The sequence below is a fragment of the Anoplopoma fimbria genome, chromosome 5, assembly GCF_027596085.1.
Source record: "Anoplopoma fimbria isolate UVic2021 breed Golden Eagle Sablefish chromosome 5, Afim_UVic_2022, whole genome shotgun sequence".
Lineage (NCBI taxonomy): Eukaryota > Metazoa > Chordata > Actinopteri > Perciformes > Anoplopomatidae > Anoplopoma > Anoplopoma fimbria.
The window spans coordinates 19163269-19173171 of NC_072453.1; positions in this window are offsets into that span (position 1 = coordinate 19163269).

Here is a 9903-nt window from a genome sequence, read left to right on the forward strand (position 1 = left end):
ATAGATGACATTAAATGTTCTAGATATAGATGATGTAGAAGGTTCTAGACATAGATGACATTAAAGGTTCTAGATATAGATGACATTGAAGTTCTAGATATAGATGACGTAGAATATATTTTTTCCTCTTGTGTTAGTAGAACACCTACTACAGCTGCTGTGGAACCAGGAACCTTACTGATCTTCACTGATCCTCACTGATCCTCATCTGGTCTTTTGGATCAAGGGGATTTGGGCACTTTTTTAAAGTCCTCATCAGATGTTTAGTTCATAATAACTTTATCACTCTATGATAAATAGTTAAAAAGAAACAGAGATAAGCAAGAGACAGGAAGTCCTAAAGGAAGTGTTTAAAGTGAAGTTCATGGTGTCCAGAAGTTTGATGAACAGTTGCTTTGTGCTGCGTTCAAGTCACGTCAGAGTCCTAATAAACTGTACACCTGAAGAAACACTTGTGATCTTGTCGTTCTCAGTTTTTTTATGTTACATTTGCAACTTTAAAGTATAAATTAGTTATTGAAAATGAAGTGTGTTGTATTTTCACTAGTTTTATTCCTTCGTTACCATAACGATGATTTAATAATGAAGTATGTAAAAACAGTCTACTGTGGGAGGTTTCTCTTTCCTGATGTGACCTGAACGCAACATTTTAGCTAGCCACCGGGCAGACAAAGTTAGCTTGTGCTAATAGTCATGATTAATGCCATTTAACTTGGCTAGCTAGCAGGCTAGCCGGCTGCTAGCATTAACAGCTGTCCTGTATTGTAAAGTGTAATGTAATGATGATGTCATGGTTTACTGCTGAGGCAGGAAGTGATGTAAGCAGGGAGCGATTGACTGTTACTTTTGTTTGTGTGTCCTTTCAGAATAAAAGTCTAATGTTAGTGGAATGTCTCCTCTCTGTTTATTATTATTATTATTATTATTATTATTATATAACACATATATAATAATAATATAATAAATATGTATATATGTGTATATATACACATATATACACATATATACACATATACAGCGGGTAAAATAAGTTTTGAACACGTCACCATTTTTCTCAGTAAATATATTTCCAAAGGTGCTATTGACATGAAGTTTTCACCAGATGTCGGTAACAACCCAAGTAACCCATACATACAAAGAGAACAAAACAAATAAGTTCAGAACTTAAGTTATGTGTAATAAAATGGAATGACACAGGGAAAAAGTATTGAACACATGAAGAAAGGGAGGTGCAAAAAGGCATGGAAAGCCAAGACACCAGCTGAAATCTATCAGTGATTAGAAAGCAGTCCTGCACCTTGTCAGTGCAAATTAATATCAGCTGGTTCAGTCCCAACTGATGGCCTATAAAAAGGTGTCTCACTACCAAGGTGTCACACAAGAAACATCTCATGATGGGTAAAAGCAAAGAGCTCTCTCAAGACCTTCACAACCTTATTGTTGCAAAACATACTGTTGGCATTGGTTACAGAAGGATTTCTAAACTTCTGAATGTTCCAGTGAGCACTGTTGGGGCCATAATCCGGAAGTGGAAAGAACATCATTTCACCATAAACCGGCCACGACCAGGTGCTCCTCGCAAGATTTCGGACAGAGGAGTGAAAATAATTATCAGAAGAGTTGTCCAAGAGCCAAGGAGCACTAGTGGAGAGCTTCAGAAAGACCTGGAATCAGCAGGTACAATTGTTTCAAAGAAAACAATAAGTAATGCATCAACCGCCGTGGCCTGTATGCACGCTCACCACGCAAGACTCCACTGCTGAAGAAAAAGCATGTTGAAGCTCGTTTAAAGTTTGCTGCACAACATTTAGACAAGCCTGTGAAATACTGGGAGAATATAGTCTGGTCAGATGAGACCAACATGGAACTCTTTGGAGGCCATAATACACACCATGTTTGGAGTCAAATGGCACTGCACATCACCCCAAAAACACCAGACCAACAGTGAAGTTTGGAGGTGGAACATCATGGTGTGGGGCTGTTTTTCAGCATACGGCACTGGCAAACTTCATATAATTGAAGGAAGGATGAATGGAAAAATGTACCGAGACATTCTTGATAAAAATCTGCTGCCATCTAGCAGGATGATGAAGATGAAACAAGGGTGGACATTTCAGCAAGACAATGACCCCAAACACACAGCCAAGGAAACTCTCCATTGGTTTCAGAGAAAGAAAATAAAGCTGCAAGAATGGCCCAGCCAATCACCTGACTTGAATCCAATAGAAAATCTATGGAAAGAACTAAAGATCAGAGTTCATAGAAGAGGCCCACGGAACCTTCAAGATTTGAAGACTGTTTGTGTGGAAGAATGGGCCAAAATCACACCTGAGCAATGCATGCCACTAGTTTCTCCATACAGGAGGCGTCTTGAAGCTGTCGTTACCAACAAAGGCTTCTGTACCAAGTATTAAATACATTTCAGTAAGCGTGTTCAATACTTTTTCCCCTGTGTCATTCCATTTTATTACACATAACTTAATTTCTGAACTTATTAGTTTGGTTTTCTTTGTATGTATGGATTACTTGGGTTGTTACCGACATCTGGTGAACATTTCATGTCAATAGCACCTTTAGAAATATATTTACTGAGAAAAATGGTGACGTGTTCAATACTTATTTTACCTGCTGTATATATATATGTGTATAATCATATAACCCTGAAACAAAAGTGTTGGTTCAGATCAGCATCTGATTCTCTTTCAGAAAATGTCCATTCAACAGAGTTATATAACACACACACACACACACACACACACACACACACACACACACACACACACACACACACACACACACACACACACACACACAAATACACAAACACACACATGCAGACACACACGCAGGAAGATTAAACAGATTTAGATGACATCATCATGTTGCTGCAGATCAGCTGACTAAATGAAACATCAGCTGTTTGTAGTCGAGTCTAACTGGATGTTATGACATCACTTATCAGTTTGATGACATCATTGATTTCATCAGCTTTAATGAATCTTGTATAATCAATATACTTTATATGTACATATGACTGTAATAAAGTACACAAGTACAATAAAGTAGACAAGACTGGAAGAGGACACACACACAAAAATCATACAAACACAATACTACACACCCATTCACACACACACACACACACAATCATACACACACAATACTACACACACACATACACACACACACACACACACACACACACACACAATCATACACACACAATACTACACACACACACACACACACACACACACACACACACACAATCATACACACACAATCCTACACTCACACACATACAAAATCCTACACAAACACACGCAATCCTACACATACACAAACACACACACACACACACAGTCCTACACACACACAAAGAGACTAATTCAAGTAAATGTAATTCATTCTAATGTCAGTTTTAATTATTTTTATTCTTCATCAGGATGAAGGTTCTTCTTCTTCCTCTTCCTGTTTCTCTGGTGTCGTCTTCACGTTGTCCACTAGAGGGAGGCAGAAGTCCAGGAAACCCCATCAGCTTTTTAAAAATGTTCCTGCAAACTACCCCTGACAAACACCTGGCACTATCGCAGGCTACCAAATGCCTGGATGACATCCAGCACTGGATGAGCAGCAACTCACCACAGCTAAATGGCAGCAAGTCAGAAGACATTCTCATTGGCACCCCCAATCAGACCAAAAAGGCCGGTCTCCCCCACATCACCATCAATGGCCACCCCATTCCTCTTTCCTCACTGGTCACAAACCTGGGCGTCAAGCTGGACTCATTGTCCTTTGATGAGCACATCAAATCTGTCTGCCAAACATCATTCTACCACCTGAGAAACCTCTCAAGGGTTAGACCCTGTCTACCCAAACGTGATGCAGAGAAGTTAGTGCACGCATTCATCAGCTCTCACCTTGATTATTGTAACTCTCTGCTCGCAGGACTACCAGCCAAAACCATCCAGAGGTTACAATATGTCCAAAACAGTGCCGGCCGGGTTCTCACCAGGACACGGAAATCAGACCACATCACCCCAGTCCTCCACTCCCTCCACTGGCTTCCAATAAGCCAACAAATCATTTTCAAGGTACTTCTCCTAGTCTTCAAGGCCTTAAACTGTACTGGTCCAACCTACCTCCTGGACCTCCTCACCCCTCAATCCACATCCCGGACACTTAGGTCAGGCAACTCCAACCTCCTTGCGGTTCCCTGGACAAAGCTGGCAACCATGGGAGAACGTACCTTCTCCTCATTGGGGCCACGCCTTTGGAATAAGCTCCCGGAGAAGATCAGGGCCTTAGACTCCCTCGCTGCTTTTATATCGGATCTTAAGACTCACCTGTTCCTAAAGACTCACCTGTTCCTAAAGACTCACCTGTTCCTTAAGACTCACCTGTTCCTAAAGACTCACCTGTTCCTTAAGACCCACCTGTTCCTTAAGACTCACCTGTTCCTAAAGACCCACCTGTTCCTAAAGACTCACCTGTTCCTAAAGACTCACCTGTTCCTTAAGACTCACCTGTTCCTAAAGACTCACCTGTTCCTAAAGACTCACCTGTTCCTAAAGACTCACCTGTTCCTTAAGACCCACCTGTTCCTTAAGACCCACCTGTTCCTTAAGACTTACCTGTTCCTAAAGACCCACCTGTTCCTAAAGACTCACCTGTTCCTAAAGACTCACCTGTTCCTTAAGACTCACCTGTTCCTAAAGACTCACCTGTTCCTTAAGACCCACCTGTTCCTAAAGACTCACCTGTTCCTTAAGACTTACCTGTTCCTAAAGACCCACCTGTTCCTAAAGACTCACCTGTTCCTTAAGACTCACCTGTTCCTTAAGACTTACCTGTTCCTAAAGACTCACCTGTTCCTAAAGACTCACCTGTTCCTAAAGACTTACCTGTTCCTTAAGACTCACCTGTTCCTAAAGACCCACCTGTTCCTTAAGACCCACCTGTTCCTAAAGACTCACCTGTTCCTAAAGACCCACCTGTTCCTTAAGACTCACCTGTTCCTTAAGACTCACCTGTTCCTAAAGACTCACCTGTTCCTTAAGACTTACCTGTTCCTAAAGACCCACCTGTTCCTAAAGACTCACCTGTTCCTTAAGACTCACCTGTTCCTTAAGACTTACCTGTTCCTAAAGACCCACCTGTTCCTTAAGACTCACCTGTTCCTAAAGACTCACCTGTTCCTAAAGACCCACCTGTTCCTAAAGACTCACCTGTTCCTAAAGACTCACCTGTTCCTAAAGACTTACCTGTTCCTTAAGACTCACCTGTTCCTAAAGACTCACCTGTTCCTTAAGACTCACCTGTTCCTTAAGACTCACCTGTTCCTTAAGACCCACCTGTTCCTAAAGACTCACCTGTTCCTAAAGACTCACCTGTTCCTTAAGACTCACCTGTTCCTAAAGACTCACCTGTTCCTTAAGACTTACCTGTTCCTAAAGACCCACCTGTTCCTAAAGACTCACCTGTTCCTTAAGACTCACCTGTTCCTTAAGACTTACCTGTTCCTAAAGACCCACCTGTTCCTTAAGACTCACCTGTTCCTAAAGACTCACCTGTTCCTCTCTGCCTTCCCCTAAGGTCTTGGTTTTGTGTTGTTTAAATTGCGTTTTCTTAGGTAATTGTTCAGTTTTAATATATATTCTTCGATTCCGTTATGATTATATGAATTATTCTATTTTATTTTTATTTCATATTATTCTGTTTTATTTTTTATTTTAGCATTTTATTATTATAATTGATTATTGTGATTGATTGTTTTACCCTGTAAAGCACCTTGAGATTTCATTGTATTTTAAAGTGGGCTATATAAATAAAATCCATTATTATTATTATTATTATTATTACAAATCATACTACTACTACTAATACTACTACTACTACTACTACTACTACTACTACTACTACTACTACTAATACTACTACTACTACTACTACTACTACTACTACTACTACTACTACTACTACTACTACTACTACTAATACTACCACTACCACTACTACCACTACTACTACTACTACTACTACTACTACTACTACTACTACCACTACCACTACTACTACTACTACTACTACTACTACTACTACTACTACTACTGCTACTATTACTACTACTACTAATAATAATAATAATACTGCTAATAATACTACTACTACTACTACTAATAATAATAATAATAATAATAATAATACTACGACTACTATTACTACTACTTCTAATAATAATAATAAAAACAATACTACTACTACTACTACTAATAATAATAATAATACTACTAATACTACTACTACTACTACTACTACTACTACTAATAATAATAATAATAATACTGCTAATAATACTACTACTACTACTACTAATAATAATAATAATAATAATAATACTACTACGACTACTATTACTACTACTTCTAATAATAATAATAAAAACAATACTACTACTACTACTACTAATAATAATAATAATACTACTAATACTACTACTTCTACTAGTACTACTACTACTACTAATAATAATAATGATAATAATACTAATACTACTACTTCTACTAGTACTACTACTACTACTAATAATAATAATGATAATAATACTAATACTTATACTACTACTACTACTTCTACTCCTACTTCTAGTGATGAAGATGATGATGAAGAGGATGATGAAGAGGAGGGATAAAGAGGAGGGATGAAATTCCCTGGGGCTGCACGGTGGTGTAGTGGTTAGCACTGTCGCCTTACAGCAAGAGGGGCCCGGGTTCAGTTCCCGGGCTGGACAACCTTCTGTGTGGAGTTTGCATGTTCTCCCTGTGTCAGCGTGGGTTCTCTCCGGGTTCTCCGGCTTCCTCCCACAGTCCAAAGACATGCAGCTTAGGTTCATGAAGACTCTAAATTGCCCGTATGTGTGAATGTGAGTGTGAGTGGTTGTTTGTCTCTATATGTCAGCCCTGTGACAGACTGGAGACCTGTCCAGGTGAACCCTGTCCAGGTGAACCCTGTCCAGGTGAACCCTGTCCAGGTGAACCCTGCCTTGAACCCTGCCCATTGACAGCTGGGATCGGCTCCAGCACCCCTGCGACCCTTAACTGGATAAGCAGGTTACGGAAAATGGAAATGGATGAAATTCCCTGCCTCTTGTGTCTTGTGTTCACTTCACTTCCTGCCTTTGTATGTTTTCCCGCCTTATTAATTGTCTGCCCCGCCCCTGATTAAATTCACCTGTGATGTATTAGTCTCTATGTTCCGTCTATGTTCCGTCTATGTCCCGTCTATGTTCCGTCTATGTTCCTGCCTTGTTCCGTCTATGTTCCGTCTATGTTCCGGCTGTGTTCCGTCTATGTTCCGTTTATGTTCCTGCCTTGTTCCGTCTATGTTCCGTCTATGTTCCGTCTATGTTCCTGTCTATGTTCCTGCCTATGTTCCTGTCTATGTTCCTGCCTTGTTTCGTCTATGTTCAGTCTATGTTCCTGTCTATGCTCCATCTATGTTCCTGTCTGTGTTCCATCTATGTTCCTGTCTATGTTCCGTCTATGTTCCTGCCTTGTTCTGTCTATGTTCCGTCTATGTTCCATCTGTGTTCCGTCTATGTTCCTGCCTTGTTCCGTCTATGTTCCGTCTATGTTCCTGCCTTGTTCTGTCTATGTACTATCTATGTTCCGTCTATGTTCCTGCCTTGTTCTGTCTATGTCCGTCTATGTTCTGTCTATGTTCCGTCTATGTTCCTGCCTTGTTCCGTCTATGTTCCGTCTATGTTCCGGCTGTGTTCCGTCTATGTTCCTGCCTTGTTCCGTCTATGTTCTGTCTATGTTCTGTCTATGTTCCGTCTATGTTCCTGGCTTGTTTCGTTTATGTCCCGTCTATGTTCTGTCTATGTTCCGTCTATGTTCCTGTCTGTGTTCCGTCTATGTTCCTGTCTATGTTCCGTCTATGTTCCTGCCTTGTTCCGTCTATGTTCCGTCTATTTCCCGTCTATGTTCCGTCTGTGCTCTGTCTGTGTTCCATCTATGTTCCTGTCTATTTTCTGCATATGTTCCGTGTGTGTTCCGTCTATGTTCCATCTATGTTCTGTTTATGTTCTGTCTATGTTCCGTCTATGTTCCTGTCTATGTTCCTGCCGTGTTCCGTCTATGTTCCGTCTATGTTCCTGCCTTGTTCCGTTTATGTTCCTGTCTATGTTCCGTCTATTTCCCGTCTATGTTCCGTCTATGTTCCTGTCTATGTTCCTGCCGTGTTCCGTCTATGTTCCGTCTATGTTCCTGCCTTGTTCCGTTTATGTTCCTGTCTATGTATGTACGGAGGGTTCCGGGACAGAGGATGTCACATGTGTACAGATTGTAAAGCCCTCTGAGGCAAATTTGTAATTTGTGATTCTGGGCTATACAAAATAAACTGAATTGAATTGAATTGAATGTGTTCCTGCCTTGTTCCGTCTGTGTTCTGTCTATGTCCCGTATATGTTCCGTCTGTGTTCCGTCTGTGTTCCGTCTATTTTCCGTCTATGTTCATGTTTCATGGTGAACACGGTTCTGCAGCATTACACGAGGAACACGGTTCTGTCGGTTCTGCAGCGTGACATGATGAACACGGTTCTGCCGGTTCTGCAGCATTCACTGTCCTGTTTCTCTGTGTGATGCGTTCACTGTCCTGTTGCTCTGTGTGATGCGTTCACTGTCCTGTTTCTCTGTGTGATGCGTTCACTGTCCTGTTGCTCTGTGTGATGCGTTCACTGTCCTGTGATGCGTTCACTGTCCTGTTGCTCTGTGTGATGCGTTCACTGTCCCGTTGCTCTGTGTGATGCGTTCACTGTCCTGTTGCTCTGTGTGATGCGTTCACTGTCCTCGTTGCTCTGTGTGATGCGTTCACTGTCCCGTTGCTCTGTCCTGTGATGCGTTCACTGTCCCGTTGCTCTGTGTGATGCGTTCACTGTCCCGTTGCTCTGTGTGATGCGTTCACTGTCCCGTTGCTCTGTGTGATGCGTTCACTGTCCCGTTGCTCTGTGTGATGCGTTCACTGTCCTGTTGCTCTGTGTGATGCGTTCACTGTCCCGTTGCTCTGTGTGATGCGTTCACTGTCTTATAGATGGACTCAGTGATCAATAAAGTCATGTTTCATGTCAACAGATTGATAAGAATCGTGATCTATTGATCTATTGATTAAACACATTAATTATCAGGTTTAATCACCGAACACGTCTGACTGATCTCTCTCCTCTTGGTGTCGCTCTCTCCTCACTCGCCCAGCTCTCTGCTGGGAGGAAGGGAATTCCCTGAACTGGGACTAGTGGAAATCCCTCTGCAACACACACACACACACACACACACACACACACACACACACACACACACACACACACACACACACACACACACACACACACACACACACACACACACAGAGTCTGAAAGTGTTTTTCTGTTGAAGGTCGATCGCTTTGTTTCTTCATTTTCTCTTCTCGCCTGTTTTTGTCTGAATCACTGAGAACCAATAATACAGACAGTAGAATCCAATAATAGAGTCTGACAGTAGAGTCCAATAATAGAGTCTGACAGTCCAATAATAGAGACAGTAGAATCCAATAATAGAGTCTGACAGTAGAGTCCAATAATAGAGTCTGACAGTAGAGTCCAATAATAGAGTCTGACAGTAGAGTCCAATAATAGAGTCTGACAGTAGAATCCAACAATAGAGTCTGACAGTAGAGTCTGACAGTAGAGTCCAATAATAGAGTCTGACAGTAGAATCCAATATAGAGTCTGACAGTAGAGTCCAATAATAGAGTCTGACAGTAGAGTCCAATAATAGAGTCTGACAGTAGAGTCCAATAATAGAGTCTGACAGTAGAGTCCAATAATAGAGTCTGACAGTAGAATCCAATAATAGAGTCTGACAGTA